Consider the following 15848-nt stretch of genomic DNA (forward strand, 5'->3'; position numbering starts at 1 on the left):
CCTCCCGTATCCACCTGCCAAATTCTATTCTCCCTCCACACGGTTCAAGTGCGATTGCCTCCTGAAATCCTTCCCTGCTCCCTACTCTCCCTCCCTCACCCCCACCAAACTGTATGTGGTAATACACACTTTGACTTTAAGAATGATAGGAATTGAGAGAAATCAGGGATGTAAAAGAACAGTCTGAGACTACTTTATGGAGAAGCTGGCGTTCACTTTAGTCCTAGAAAAGTCAATGGGCAAAGGGAATAAGCCAGGGTGTTTTCTTTTCTGCTTAAGAACCACTGAACTTGTCACATAATGAATAATAAACTTCAATAAAGCTATTGACTATATCTATGTAATTAGAAATAACATGTTAAGAGAAAAAAAAAAAACTTCATCCTGCTGGTGTTTAGAGCTGCTGTAATGCAGTATTTTGTTGATTGGGCTATTAAAAATTTTTTAATTAAAAAAAAAACGGAATACACACACACACGAGGAAAAATCTGAATCAATTAAGAAAAGGGTTAACTTTGTGGCTGTCTATAAACTATCACATTTGAAAAAGAATACTTTAGCATTGGTAATACTATAGATAAACCCATTTATTGTCTAACCCTAATTAAAAAGTTCCTTCATTTACTTGTGAAAGTTAATATAATTTAAGAATAAAATATATTCTATAAAGTAGTTTTCAACACTTTTGTCCCTGGTGGCTGTACCTAGGCTGCCTTAGAACCCTGACCACCCAAGACTGTTAACGTCACTTTGTTTGTAAACCTAACTGGAAATCTTTTGGTCCTCTTCAGTAGATTCTGTTTTTTTTTAAATTGAAGTACAGTTGAAGAACAGTATTATATAAGCTACAGGTATACAATACAGTGATTCACAATTTTTAAAGGTTATACTCCATTTATAGTTATTATAAAATATTGGCTATATTCCCTGTGTTGTACAATATATCCTTGTAGCTTATTTTATACATAATAGTTTGTATCTCTTAAACCCTTACCCATATGTTGCCCCTCTTCCTCCCCTCTCCCCACTGGTAACCACTAATTTCTTTTCTATATCTGAGACTGCTTTTTTTTTTTTTATTATATTCACTAGTTTGTAGAACTTTTCAGATTCCAGATATAAGTGATATCATAAAGTATTTGTCTTTCTCTGACTTACTTCACTTAGAATAATACCCTCGAAATCCACCCACATTGTTATAAATGGCAAAATTCTCATTCTTTTCTGTGGCTGCATTGTACTCCATTGCGTATATATATACACACACACACACACCATATCTTCTTTAACTATTCATCTGTTGATAGACACTTATGTGGCTTCCGTCTCTTGGCAAGTGTAAGTAATGCTGCTAAAAACACTGGGGTTTCATTGCAGCACTATTTACAATAGCCGGGTCATGGAAGCAACCTAAATATCCATGAACAGATGAGTGGATAAAGAAGATATCCAACAGATGAATGGATAAAGAAGATATACAATGGAATATTACTCAGCCGTATAAAGGAACGAAATTGGGACATTTGTAGAGACATGGATGGACCTAGAGACTGTCATACAGAGTGAAGTAAGTCAGAAAGAGAAAAACAAATATCATATAGTAATGCATATATGTGGAATATAGAAAAATGGTACAGATCAACCGGTTTGCAAGGCAAAAGTAGAGACAGAGATGTAGAGAACAAACATATGCACACCAAGGGGGGAAAGCAGGGGGTGGGAGGTGGGGGGGGTGGGGTAGGATGAATTGAGAGATTGGGATTGCCATATATACATTACTAATAAGAAAAAATATATCAAATTTTACATTTTAAATTGTACATTTTAAATATATGCAGTTTATTTTATATCAATTATATCTCAATAAAAGTTCTTAAAAAATAAAAAATAAATCACACCTTAAAAAAAAAAGAACATTGGGGTACATCTTTTTTTTTTTTTTTTTGTATCTTTTCAAATTAGTCTTGTTGTTGGTTTTTGTGGGGGTTGTTTTTTTTTAATATATACCCAGGAGTGGAACTGGTGGATCATATGTTAGTTCTATTTTTAGTTTTTTGAGAAACTTACATACCATTTTCCACAGTGGCTGCAACAATTTATATTCCTACCAACAGTGTACAAGGGTTTCCTTTTCTCTACATCCCCAGCAACATTTGTTATTTGCGTTCTTTTAGATGATAGCCATTCTGACAGGTGTGAGGTGATATCTCATTGTGGTTTTGATTTGCATTTCCCTGATGATTACTGATGTTGAGCATCTTTTCATGTGCCTGTTGGCCACCTGCATTTCCTCTTTGGATAAATGTCTATTCAGGTCGTCTGCCTGTTTTTAAATCAGGTATTTTTTGTTTGTTTGTTTTTTATGTTGAACTATGTGAGCTGTTTATATATTTTGGATATTAACCCCTTATCAGTCACATCATTTGTAAATATTTTCTTTCATTTGGTAGGTTGTCTTTTCATTTCGTTGATGGTTTCCTTTGCTATAAAAAAGCTTTTAAGTTTAATTAGGTCCCATTTATTTATTTGTGCTTTATTTCCTTTGTTTAAGAGATAGAGCCAAAAAAAATATTGCTATGCTTTATGTCAAAGAATGTCCTGCCTATGTTTTCCTCTGGGAGTTTTATGGTTTGGGGTCTTACATTTAGGTCTTTAATCCATTTTGAATGCATTTTTGTGTACAGTGTTAGAGAATGTTCTAATTTCATTCTTTTACATGTAGCTGTTTCCCAGAACCACTTACTGAAGAAATTCTTTCATCCCTTGCATATTCTTGCCTCTTTTGTCATAGAGTAATTGAACTTAAGTGTGTGACTTTATTTCTGGGCATTTTATCCTGTTCCATGGGTCTATATTCTATTTTTGTGCTAGTACCATTCTGTTTTGATTACTGTAGCTTTGTAGTATAGTCTAAAGTCTGAGCGTGTGATTCCTCCAGCTCTGCTCTTCTTTCTCAAGACTGTTTTGGCTATTCAGGGTCTTTTCTCTTTCCATACAAATTTAAAAATATTTTGTTCTAGTTCTGTGAAAAATACCATTGATATTTTGATACAGATTGCATTAAACTTGTAAATTGCCTTGGATAGTATGGTCATTTTAACAATATCGATTCTTCCAATCTAAGAATATGGTATAGCTTTCCATCTGTTTGTGTCATCTTCAGTTTCTCTCATCACTGTCTTATAGTTTTCAGAGTATAGGTTTTTGCCTCCTTAAGTAGGTTAATTTCTAAATATTTTATTACTTTTGATGTAATGGTAAAGGGGATTGTTTCCTTAATTTTTCTTTCTGATAGTTGTTAGTGCATAAAAATGCAAAAGATTTATTTATATTAATTTCATATCCTGCAACTTTATCAAATTCACTGATGAACTCTAGTAGTTTTCTGGTGGCATCTTTAGGATTTTCTACAAATATTATCATGTCATCTGCAATAGTGACCATTCTACTTCTTCTTTTCCAATTTGGATTCTTTTTATTTCTTTTTCTTCTCTGATTGCTGTGGCTAGGGCTTTCAATACTATGATGAATAAAAGTGGCAAGAGTGTGCATCCTTTTCTTGTTCCTGGTCTTAGAGGAAATGCTTTCAGTTTTTCACTGTTGAATATGATGTTAGCTGTGGGTTTGTCCTACATGGTCTTTTTTTTAAATAATTTTTTTAAATAAATTTATTTATATATTTATTCATTGGCTGCGTTGGGTCTTTGTTGCTGCACACAGGCTTTCTCTAGCTGCTGTGAGCAGGGGCTACTCTTCATTGTGGTGCACAGGCTCCTCTTTGTAGTGGCTTCTCTTGTTGTGGAGCATGGGCCCTAGGCGCATGGGCTTCAATAGTTGTGGCACATGGGCTCAATAGTTGTGGCTCATGGGCTCTAGAGCACAGGCTCAATAGTTGTGGTGCACAGGCTTAGTTGCTCCATGGCAAGTAGAATCTTCCCAGAGCAGGGCTCAAACCTGTGTCCCTTGCATTGGCAGGCAGATTCTTAACCACTGCACTACTTAGGAAGTCCTATAGGGTCTTTACTATGTTGAGGTATGTTCCCTCTCTGCCCACTTTTTGGAATTTTTTTTATCATAAATGGATGTTGAATTTTATCAACAGCTTTTTCTGTATTTATTGAAATGATCATCTGGTTTTTATTCTTCAATTTGTTAATGTCGTGTATCACATTGATTGATTGTGGATTTAGAAAAATCCTTGCATCTCTGGGATAAATCCCACTTCATCATGGAGTATGATCCTTTTAAAGTATTGTTGAATTCAGTTTGCAAATATTTTGTTGAGGATTTCTGCATCTATGTTCATCAGTGATATTGGCCTGTATTTGTGTGTAGGGGGTGGGGTGGGTATCTTTATCTTGTATCAGGGTAATACTACCCATATAGACTGAGTTTGGAAGCATTCCTTCCTCCACAATATTTTGGAATATTTTGAGAATGACAGATGCTAACTCTTCTCTAAATGTTTGGTAGAATTCACCTGTGAAGCCATCTGGTCCTGGACTTTTGTTTTGGGGGAAGTTTTTAACTTACTGACTCAATTTCATTATTGGGAATTGGTCTGTTCATGTTTTCTGTTTCTTTCTGTTCAGTCTTGGGAGATTGTACATTTCTAAGAATTTGTCCATTTCTTCTAGGTTGTCCAGTTTATTGGCTTAGAGTTTTTTACAGTAGTCTCTTATGATCCTTCATATTTCTGTGGTGTTGGTTGTGACGTCTCCTTTTTCATTTCTGTTTTTATTGACTTGGGCCCTCTCCCTTTTTTTTCATGGTAAGTCTAGCTAAAGATTTATCAGTTTTTTTTATCTTTTCAAAGAATCAGCTTTTAGTTTGATCTTTTCTATTGTTTTTGGTTCTATTTCACTTATTTCTGCTCTCATCTTCATGATTTATTTCCTTCTCCTATGTTTGGGTTTTGTTTATTCTTCTTTCTCTAGTTCCTTTATGAGTAGGGTTGGGGGTGGGGGGTTTCTGCAAGTTATGATAGTCTATGTTTTATTTTATTTTTCCCCAGCTTCAATGAGGTATAATTCACCTATATTTTATTTTTTCCATTTTTTTCCTTATTGAAGTATACTTTATTTACAATGTTGTGTTACTTTCTGCTGCACAGCAGTGATTCAGTTAAACATATATATACATTTTTATATTCTTTTCCTTTTAAAAATATTTATTCATTTATCTTCCTTATGTTTTTGGCTTCATCGGGTCTTAGCTGCAGCACATGGGATCTTTGTTGAGGCACGTGGGATCTTTCTTTTTCATTTCTGTGCACAGTCTGCTCGGGTTTCTCTCTAGCTGTGGTGGGCGGGTGTTCTCTCTTTAACTGTGGCACATGGGTTCTGTTGTTGTGGTGTCCAGGCTCTCTCAGTGAGGCACATGAGTTCAATAGTTGTGGTGCGTAAGCTTACTTGCCCCATGGCATGTGGGATCTTAGTTCTCCAACCAGGGATCAAATCCACATCCCCTGCTTTGGAAGGCAGATTCTTTACCACTGGACCACCAGGAGAGTCCTGACATTTTTATATTCTTTTCTATTATGGTTTATCCTAGGATATTGAATATAGTTCTCTTGAACTATATTGAATACAGTGCTATACAGTAAGACCTTGTTGTTTATCCAATCTATATATAAAAGCTTACATCTGCTATAGGATTAGGCCGTTTGAGATTTTTCTTGTTTCCTGAGGTAAGCTTGTATCACTGTAAACTTCCCTCTTAGAACAGCTTTTGCTGCGTCCCATAAGTTTTGGATAGTCATGTCTTCATTCTCATTTGCCTCTAACTATTTCTTAATTTCCTCTTTGATTTCTTCAGTGAGCCACTGGTTGTTTAGTAGCATGTATATACAATTGTTTTAAGTTGCTGATCTCTTAATTTCAAACGCATTTTAACAACCCAACATTTGTACTCTCCTCCCCTCATGATTACTATTTTTCATATCATATTTTACATCTCATTATTTTGTGTTTCCTTTAACTGCTTAATATGGATATAGATGATTTTACTACTTTTGTCTTTTAACCTTGCTACTAGCATTGTGCATGGATGACGTCCTACCTTTACTGTATGTTTACCTTTATTGATGAGTTTTTCATTTTGCAATTTTACCTGTTTCTAGTTGTGGCCTTTTCTTTCTTGCCTAGAAAGTTCTTTTAACATCTGCTGTAAAGCTGATTTGGTGGTGCTGAATCCTTTTAGATTTTGCTTGCCTGTAAATCTTTTGATTCTTTCCACCAAATCTGAATGATAACCTTGCTGGGTGGAGTATTCTTGGTTGTAGGTTTATCCCTTTCATCACTCTACATCATGCCAATATCTTCTGGCCTGCAGAGTTTCTACTGAAAAGTGAGCTCATAGCTTTATGGGAGCTCCCTTGTAAGTTATTTGTTGCCTTTCCCTTGCTATTTTTAATATTCTCTCTTTGTCCTTTTGTCATTTTAATTAAAATGTGTCTTGGTGTGCTCCCCTTTGGATTAATCCTGTAGGGAACTCTCTGTACTTCCTGCACTTGGATGACTGCTTCCTTTCTCACGTTAGGAAAATCTTTATCTATTATGTCTTCAAATATGTTCTCAGCCTCTTTCTCTCTCTCTTTTCCTTCTGAGACCCCTATAATGTGAATATTAGTGCACCAGATGTTGTCTCAGAGCTCTCTTAAACTGTCTTCATTTCTTTTTTCACCTTTTTTTCTTTTGTGTGTTCAATGTCAGTGATTTCCTCTACTCTGTCTTCCACCTTGCTGATCCCTTCCTCTGTATTATTTCATCTACTGCTGACTCCTTCCAGTGTATTTTTCATTTCAATGATTGCATTCATCCTTATTTGGTTGCTCTTTATAACTCTTTGTTAAAAATTAAGTTCTTGCCAAACATATGGACAACAAGTGGGGAAAGCAGGGAGGGTTGGGGGGGAATGAATTGAGAGATCGGGATACCAAACTGTACACTCTAAATACATGCAGTTTATTGTCTGTTAACTGTATCTCAATAAAAGTTCTTAAAAAAAACAAAAGAAAAACATGGAAATAAATTACTAATTGTAAAGGATTTATACTCAAAATCAAACTAATATCTTTTATTTTATCTTGATATAGAAAAATAAATAAAAGAAAGAAATTGTCGAGTTTTAAAATAAATGAAATTTCTCAAGAAACCAAAAAGAAAAAAAGAAAAAAATTAACTTTTTGCCAAACATATAGACACCAAGTGGGGAAAGCGGAGAGGGTTGTGGGGGAATGAATCAGGAGATTGGGATACCAAATTATACGCTCTAAATATATGCAGTTTATTGTATGTTAACTGTATCTCAATAAAGCTCTTAGGAGTAGAGAATCAAGATGGCGGAGTAGGAGGATGTACACTCACTCCCTCTTACAAGAGCACCAGAATTACAACTAACTGTTGAACAACCATCAACAGAAAGACACTGGAACTCACCAAAAAAAACATGCCACATCCAGAGACAAAGGAGAAGCCTCAATGAGATGGCAGGAGGGGCGCAATTGCGTTACAATCAAATCCCATAAGTACTGGGTGGGTGAATCACAAGCTGGAGAGCAGTTATACCACAGGAGTCCTGAGGGTTCTGAGCCCCACATCAGGCTTCCTAACCTGGGGGTCCAGCAACAGGAGAAGGAATCCCCAGAGAACCAGACTTTGAAAGCCAGTGGGATTTAACTGCAGGACCTCCATGGGATGGGGGGAAATGGAGACTCCACTCTTGAAGGGTACACAAAAAAGTGTGCTCACCAGGACCCACGGGGAAAGGAGCAGTGACCCCACAGGAGACTGAACCAGACCTACCTGCTGGTGTTGGAGGGTTGCCTGCAGAGGTGGGGGGCAGCTGTGGCTCACTGAGGAGACAGGGGCACTGGTGGCAGGGGTTCTGAGAAGTGCTCATTGGTGTGAGTGCTCCCAGAGTCCAACAATAGCCCCACCAAAGAGCCTGTAAGATCCTGTGCTGGGTCACCTCAGGCCAAAAGACCACCAAGGTGGGAACACAGCCCCACCCATTGGCAGACAAGCAGATTACAGTGTCACTGAGCTCCACCCACCCAGCCCAACGCACCATCAGTCCCCCTCCCTCAGGAAGCACCCACCAGCCTCCTAGACAGCTTCCTCCACAAGAGGGCAGGCAGTAGAATCAAGCAGAATCATCAGTATTTCACCTTGTGGAACTGAAAACCATAGCCACAGAAAGATAGAGAAAATGAAAAGGCAAAAGATTTTCTACAGGATGAAGGGACAAGATAAAACCCCAGAAAAACAATTAAATGAAGAGGAGACAGGCACCCTTCCAGAAAAAAAATTCAGAATAATGATGGTGATGATGATCCAGGACTTTGAAAAAAGACTGGATGCAAAGATCGAAAAGTTGCAAGAAAAGTTTACCAAAGACCTAGAAGACTTAAAAAACAAACAAACAGAGATATGCAACACAAGAACTGAAATGAAAAATACACTAGAAGGAACCAAGAGCAGATTAACTGAGGCAGAAGGACGAATAACTGACCTGGAAGATGGAATGGTGATAATCACTGATGCAGAAATGAATAAAGAAAAAAGAATGAAAAGAACTGAAGACAGCCTAAGAGACCTCTGGAACAACGTTAAATGCACCAACACTCGTGTTATAGGGGTTCCAGAAGGAGAAGAGAGAGAGAAAGGACCTGAGAAAATACTGAAAAAGATTATAGTTGAAAACTTCCCTAACATGGGAAAGGAAATAACTACCCAAGTGCAGGAAGCGCAGAGAGTCCCAGGCAGGATAAATCCAAGGAGAAACACACCAAGACAAATATTAGTCGAGTTGACAAAAATTAAAGACAGAGAAAAGTTATTAAAAGCAACAAAAGAAAAACGACAAATAACATACAAGGGAACTCCCATAAGGTTAACAGTTGATTTCTCAGCAGAAACTCTACAAGCCAGAAGGGAGTGGCATGATATACTTCAAGTGCTAAAAGGGAAGAACCTACAACCAAGAATACTCTGCCCAGCAAGGATCTCATTCAGATTCGACAGAGAAATCAAAAGCTTTACAGACAAGCAATGGCTAAGAGAATTCAGCACCACCAAACCAGCCCTACAACAAATGCTAAAGGAACTTCTCTAAGTGGGAAACATAAGAGAAGAAAAGGACCTACAAAAATAAAAACAAAACAATTAAGAAAATGGTAATAGGAACATACATATTGATAATTACCTTGAATGTAAATGGACTAAATGCCCCAACCAAAAGACACAGACTGGCTGAATGCATACAAAAACAAGACCCATATATATGCTGTCTCCAAGAGACCCACTTCAGACTGAGGGACACATACAGACTGAAAGTGAGGGGATGGAAAAAGATATTCCATGCAAATGGAAATCAAAAGAAAGCTAGAGTAGCAATACTCATATCAGATAAAATAGACTTTAAAATAAAAAATGTACAAGAGACAAGGAAGCACACTACATAAAGATCAAGGGATCAATCCGAGAAGAAGAGATAACAATTATAAATATATATGCACCCAATATAGGAGCACCTCAATATATAAGGCAAATGCTAACAACTATGAAAGAGAAAATCGACAGTAACACAATCATAGTGGGGGACTTTAACACCCCACTTACACCAATGGACAGATCATCCACACAGAAAATTAATAAGGAAACACAAGCTTTAAATGACACAATAAATCAGTGTGATTTAATAGATATCTATAGGACATTACATCCAAAAACAGCAGATTACACGTTCTTCTCCAGTGCACATGGAACATTCTCCAGGAGAGATCACATTTTGGGTCATAAATCAAGCCTTGGTAAATTCAAGAAAACTGAGATCATATCAAGCATCTTTTCTGACCACAACGGTGTAAGATTAGAAATCAATTACAGGAAAAAAAACTGTAAAAAACACAAACACATGGAGGCTAAACAATATGCTACTAAATAACCAAAAGATCACTGAAGAAATCAAAGAGGAAATCAAAAAATACCTAGAGACAAATGACAATGAAAACACAACGATCCAAAACCTATGGGATGCAGCAAAGGCAGTTCTAAGAGGGAAGTTTATAGCAATACAATCTTACCTCAAGAAACAAGAAAAATCCCAAATAAACAATCTAACCTTACACCTAAAGAAACTAGAGAAAGAAGAGCAAATAAAACCCCAAGTTAGTAGACGGAGAGAAATCATAAAGATCAGAGCAGAAATAAATGAAATAGAAACAAAGCAAACAATAGCAAAAATCAATAAAACTAAAAGCTGCTTCTTGGAGAAGATAAATAAAATCGATAAACCTCTACCAAAACATCAAGAAAAAGAGGGAGAGGACTCAAATCAATAAAGTTAGAAATGAAACAGGAGAAGTTACAACGGACACCGCAGAAATTAAAAGAACCATAAGAGACTATTACAAGCAACTATATGCCAATAAAATGGACAACCTGGATGAAATGGACAGATTCTTAGAAAGGAATAAGCTTCCAAGACTGAATCGGGAAGAAATAGAACATATGAACAGACCAATCACAAGTAATGAAATTGAAACTGTAATTAAAAATCTCCCAACAAACAAAAGTCCAGGACCAGATGGATTCACAGGTGAATTTTATCAAATATTTAGAGAAGAGCTAACTCCCATCCTTCTCAAGCTCTTCCAAAACATTGCAGAGGAAGGAACACTCCCAAACTCATTTTATGAAGCCACCATCACCCTGATAGCAAAACCAGACAGAGATACTACAAAAAAAAGAAAACGACAGACCAACATCACTGATGAATTTACATGCAAAAATCTTCAACAAAATACTAGCCAACAGAATCCAACAACACATTAAAAGGATCATACACCATGATCAAGTGGGGTTTATCCCTGGAATGCAAGGATTCTTCAATATATGCAAACCAATCAATGTGATCCACCATATTAACAAACTGAAGGATAACAACCACATGATCATCTCAATAGATGCAGAAAAAGCCTTTGACAAAATTCAACACTCATTTATGATAAAAACTCTCCCAAAGGTGGGCATAGAGGGAACCTATCTCAACAAAATAAAGGCCATATATGAGAAACCCACAGCAAACATCATTCTCATTGGTGAAAAACTGGAAGCATTCCCTCTAAGATCAGGCACAAGACAAGGATATCCACTCTCGCCACTACTATTCCACATCGTTTTGGAAGTCCCTGCCACAGCAATCAGAGAAGAAAAAGAAATAAAAGGAATCCAAATTGGAAAAGAAGAAGTAAAACTGTCACTGTTCGCAGATGACATGATACTATACATAGATGTCACCAGAAAACTACTCGAGCTAATCAATGAATTTGGTAAAGTTGAAGGATACAAAATAAACACACAGAAATCTCTTGCATTTCTATACACTAGCAATGAAAGATCAGAAAGAGAAATTAAGGAAACAATCCCATTCACCACTGCAACAAAAAGAATAAAATACCTAGGAATAAAGTTAACCAAGGAGGTAAAAGACCTGTACTCAGAAAACTATAAGACACTGATGAAAGAAATCAAAGACGACACAAACAGATGGAGGGACATACCATGTTTTTGGATTGGAAGAATCAACATTGTGAAAATGACTATACTACCCAAAGCAATTTACAGATTCAATGCAATCCGAATCAAATTACCAATGGCATTTTTCACAGAACTACAACAAGAAATTTTATGATTTGTATGGAAACGCAAAAGACCCCAAATAGCCAAAGCAATCTTGAGAAGGAAAGACGGAGTTGGTGGAATCAGGCTTCCTGACTTCAGGCTATACTACAAGGCTACAGTGATCAAGACAGTATGGTACTGGCACAAAAACAGAAATATAGATCAATGGAACAGGATAGAAAGCCCAGAGATAAACTATGGTCAACTAATCTGTGACAAAGGAGGCGAGGATATACAATGGAGAAAAGGCAGCCTCTTCAATAAGTGGTGCTGGGAAAACTGGACAGCTACATGTAAAAGAATGAAATTAGAACACTCCCCTGTGAATATTCTCACTGTTCTGATTTTGTAATAATCAGGGCAGGCTAAACATTCGCTATATTAAGACCATGCATGTGTCCCTAGACCTAGTTCTTTTCCTAGGTCTGGTTTTATAAATGCTGGTGATAAACCAAGTCTGATTTATATGATGCATCTTATGTGGAAAATGTGACTCTAGATATCCGATCAACCTTGAGAAATGGTAGCACAGCTAGTGTAGTAACTTTTGAAGATAACCATTGCTAATTTGATGATTACCAGTTGCTATTAAATGAACTGTAAAATTAAAAAAAAAAAATTAGAACACTCCCTAACACCATACACAAAAATAAACAAAATGGATTAAAGACCTACATGTAAGGCCAGACATTATAAAACCCCTAGAGGAAAACATAGGAAGCACACACTTCGACGTAAATAACAGCAAGATCTTTTTTTGATCCACCCCCTAGAGTAATGGAAATAAAAACAAAAATAAATAAGTGGGAACTCATGAAACTTCAAAGCTTCTGCATAGCAAAGGAAACTATGAGCAAGATGAAAAGACAACCTTCAGAATGGGAGAAAATATTTGCAAACAAATCCGTAGACAAAGGATTAATCTCCAAAATATATAAATAGTTCATCCAGCTCAATATCAAAAAAACAAACAACCCAATCAAAAAATGGGCAGAAGACTTAAATAGGCATTTCTCCAAAGGACATACGGATGGCCAAGAGGCACATGAAAAGCTGCTCAACATCACTAATTATTAGAGAAATGCAAATCAAAACGACAATGAGGTATCACCTCACACCGGTTAGAATGGGCATCATCAGAAAACTGACAAACAGTAAATGCTGGAGAGGGTGTGGAGAAAAGGGAACGCTCTTGCAACTGATGGTGGGAATGTAAATTGATACAGCCGCTATGGAGAACAGTATGGAGGTTCCTTGCAAAACTAAAAATAGAACTACCGTATGACCCAGCATTCCCACTACTAGACATATACCCAGAGAACACCATAATTCAAAAAGACACATGCACTCCAATGTTCATGGCAGCACTATTTACAATAGCCAGGACATGGAAGCAACCTAAATGTCCATTAACAGAGGAATGGATAAAAAAGATGTGGTACATATATACAATGGAATATTACTCAGCTGTAAAAAGCAATGAAACTGGGACATTTGTAGAGACATGGATGGACCTAGAGACTGACATACAGAGTGAAGTGAGTCAGAAAGAGAAAAACAAATATCGTATATTAACACATATATCTGGACTATAGAAAAATGGTACAGATTAACCAGTTTGCAAGGCAGAAATAGAGACATAGATGTAGAGAACAAACATATGGACACCAAGTAGGGAAAGCAGGGAGGGTTGGAGGGGAACGAATTGGCAGATTGGGATAGCAAATTGTACACCCTAAATATATGCAGTTTATTGTAAAAAAAAAAAAAAGTTCTTAAAAAAATTTTTCTTGCTCTATGCGTCCATTCTTCTCCCAAGTTCTTTCATCATCTTTATGATCATTACCCTGAAATCTTTCTCAGGTAGATTGCCTATCTCCACTTCACTTAGTTCTTCTTCTGGGGTTTTATCTTGTTCCTTTGTCTGGAACATGTTCTTCTGATGCCTCATTTTTGCCTAAGATGCTGTCTGTATTTTTATTTATCTGGTAGGTTAATTATGTTTCCTGACCCCAAAGAAGTGGCCTTCTATGGAAGTCCTATGTGTCCCAGCAGTGCACCCCCCTTCATCAGTCAAGCTATATTTCTAGGGGTTCCCCCTATGAGGTCTGTGTGGGTCTTTCTGTTGTGGCAGGCTATGTGGGTGGTCTCAAAGTCTTGGTTGGCCGTTAATCCACTTCGTTGCCAGACCCTGCCTTGTGCAGAGGCTTCTGGCTGCTGGTTGGCTCGCTCTGGTCACAAAGCAGCTGACTGCAGAACCCAGGTGGCTGCAGGGCTCATACTGGCTCACTGGTGGGCAGAGTCAGGGTCCAGAACACTCCGCGGCTGTTGCCTGCACATTGGTGGGTGAAGCCAGGTTCTGGGGTTAGTGCTGGACTACTGGTTCACAGAGCTGGGTCCTGAATTCTGGCTAGAGGGCCCAGGGATCCCATAGCTTGTGTCAGATCACTGATGGGGAGAGGCTGGTTCCTGACACAGTTGGGTATAGTATACAGGATGTCCCAAAGCTTGTGTGTGCCTACAAATGGGCAGGGACAGGGCCCACCTGGTCCCAGGGCAAGGTCTGGCCTTTTGTAGGCAGGCTGGGTCCATAGGCTGTGGGATCATAGTTTTCTTGTACCTGGTGACTGCCCCCTGGAGGGTTGAGGTAGAACCTGATGGGCAGGACAATGCCTAGAGGTATGTCTAGAGGTGGCTGTGGGCCCAGGAAGCCTTTAGGCACCCCATCTGCTGAGGAGTAGGGCTTGTTCCTCCCAGTTCATTGCTTGGCCTGAAGTGTTCCTGCACAGGTGCCTACAAACTGTTGGGTGGAGCCAGGTCTTGGGGCTAATGAGCTAGAGGGAGCGTTCCACAATGGCAACTACCAGCATCTGTCTACACAGTAGCAGCTCCCCAGAATGGCTGCCACCAGTGTCTATGTCCCTAGGGTGAGCCACAGCTGGCCCATGCCTCTCTAAGAGACTCTCCAAGACCACGGGTAGGTCTGGTCCAGGCTCCTGTCAAATTACTGCTTTTGCCCTGGGTCTCGGAGCATATGAGATCTTGTGGTGTGTTCTTTAAGAGTAAAGTCTCTGTTTCCCACTAGTCTTTTGGGACTCCTGAAATTAAGTCCCACTAGCCTTCAAAGCCAAATGCTCTGGGGCTTGTCTTGCTGGTGCAGGACCCCCAAGCTGGGGAGCCCAACGTGGGGTTCAGAACACTCACTCCTCTGGAAGTACCTCTGCACTATAATTATTCTCCAGTTTGTGGGTATGGGAGTTGATTATATTATGAATCTGCCCCTCCTACACATCTCACTGTGGGTCCTTCTTTATGTCTTTAGTTGTAGAAGATCTTTTCTGGCAGGTTCCAGTCTTTTTCATTGGTGGTTGTTCTGAAAATAGTTGTGATTTTGGTATGGTTGTGAGAGGAGGTGAGCTCAGGATCTTTCTACTCTGCCATCTTGGCTCCCATCTCTAAACATGTTTCAGTAGATTCTTGAGTATATGCCATATAGAGGCAATTCTAAATCTTTTCTTATTTTAACTTTCTAAGTCCATGCCTGGTGACTCATTCTCCGTTGGTTATTTGTCCTCTTACCTGACTGAGATGATTTTGAATCCCTGAAACTCCATCATACTGCAACAATTTCTAGTTCTTCACAATTAGTGCCCTCTCCTGATTCAGAGGAAACATATTGCCTTCTCCAGATTCAGAGGAAACTAATACCTTCCCACCAAAACCAATTCCTTCCCCCTGCATCCCAGCTTTTGGAGTCTGAGAGAGCCAAGAAAACAGCACTCTTCCTGCCCACCCAAATTCTGAACATATTGAGAAAGAAAATGAGGATATGGAAATGGGAGTCCAAAATATCACATTATTGATGAAGACTAAACTGGAAAATATGACTTGGTGTGGCAGCCAAAGGTACCTGAAAACCAAATCCCCAAATCAGACAGATTTACATGTATGGTCACAGGCAGTGCTGGATCAGGTCAAAGCTCCCAGAAGAGGAGGTACCCTCCACAGGTAAGACTCAGGGCCTGAAGAAGTAAGGAAAGCAGCTCTCTGTGGTCAGAACTGCTGCCTAAATGCAATGGGGAGGAGCTGAGCTGAGCAGAGCACACCCAGTTTCGTCTTCCCAAATTTACCAGAATAAGTCACTCCACTTCCCTTAAGGGA

At 38.5% G+C, this 15848-nt stretch overlaps 1 protein-coding gene and 1 non-coding gene across 9 annotated transcripts in view; one reads left to right on the top strand and one right to left on the bottom strand.

Moving 5' to 3' along the window:
• The window catches only part of AOPEP (aminopeptidase O (putative)), a 365989-nt gene that overhangs the window by 313894 nt on the left and 36247 nt on the right, over positions 1–15848 (bottom strand). The gene's annotated exons all lie outside the window — the stretch shown is intronic.
• LOC130847212 (small nucleolar RNA SNORA72) lies at positions 12008–12139 on the top strand. Its single transcript, XR_009051999.1, has one exon. It is a non-coding gene; the product is annotated as a small nucleolar RNA SNORA72 (small nucleolar RNA).

The sequence above is a fragment of the Hippopotamus amphibius genome, chromosome 2 (assembly GCF_030028045.1).
Source record: "Hippopotamus amphibius kiboko isolate mHipAmp2 chromosome 2, mHipAmp2.hap2, whole genome shotgun sequence".
Lineage (NCBI taxonomy): Eukaryota > Metazoa > Chordata > Mammalia > Artiodactyla > Hippopotamidae > Hippopotamus > Hippopotamus amphibius.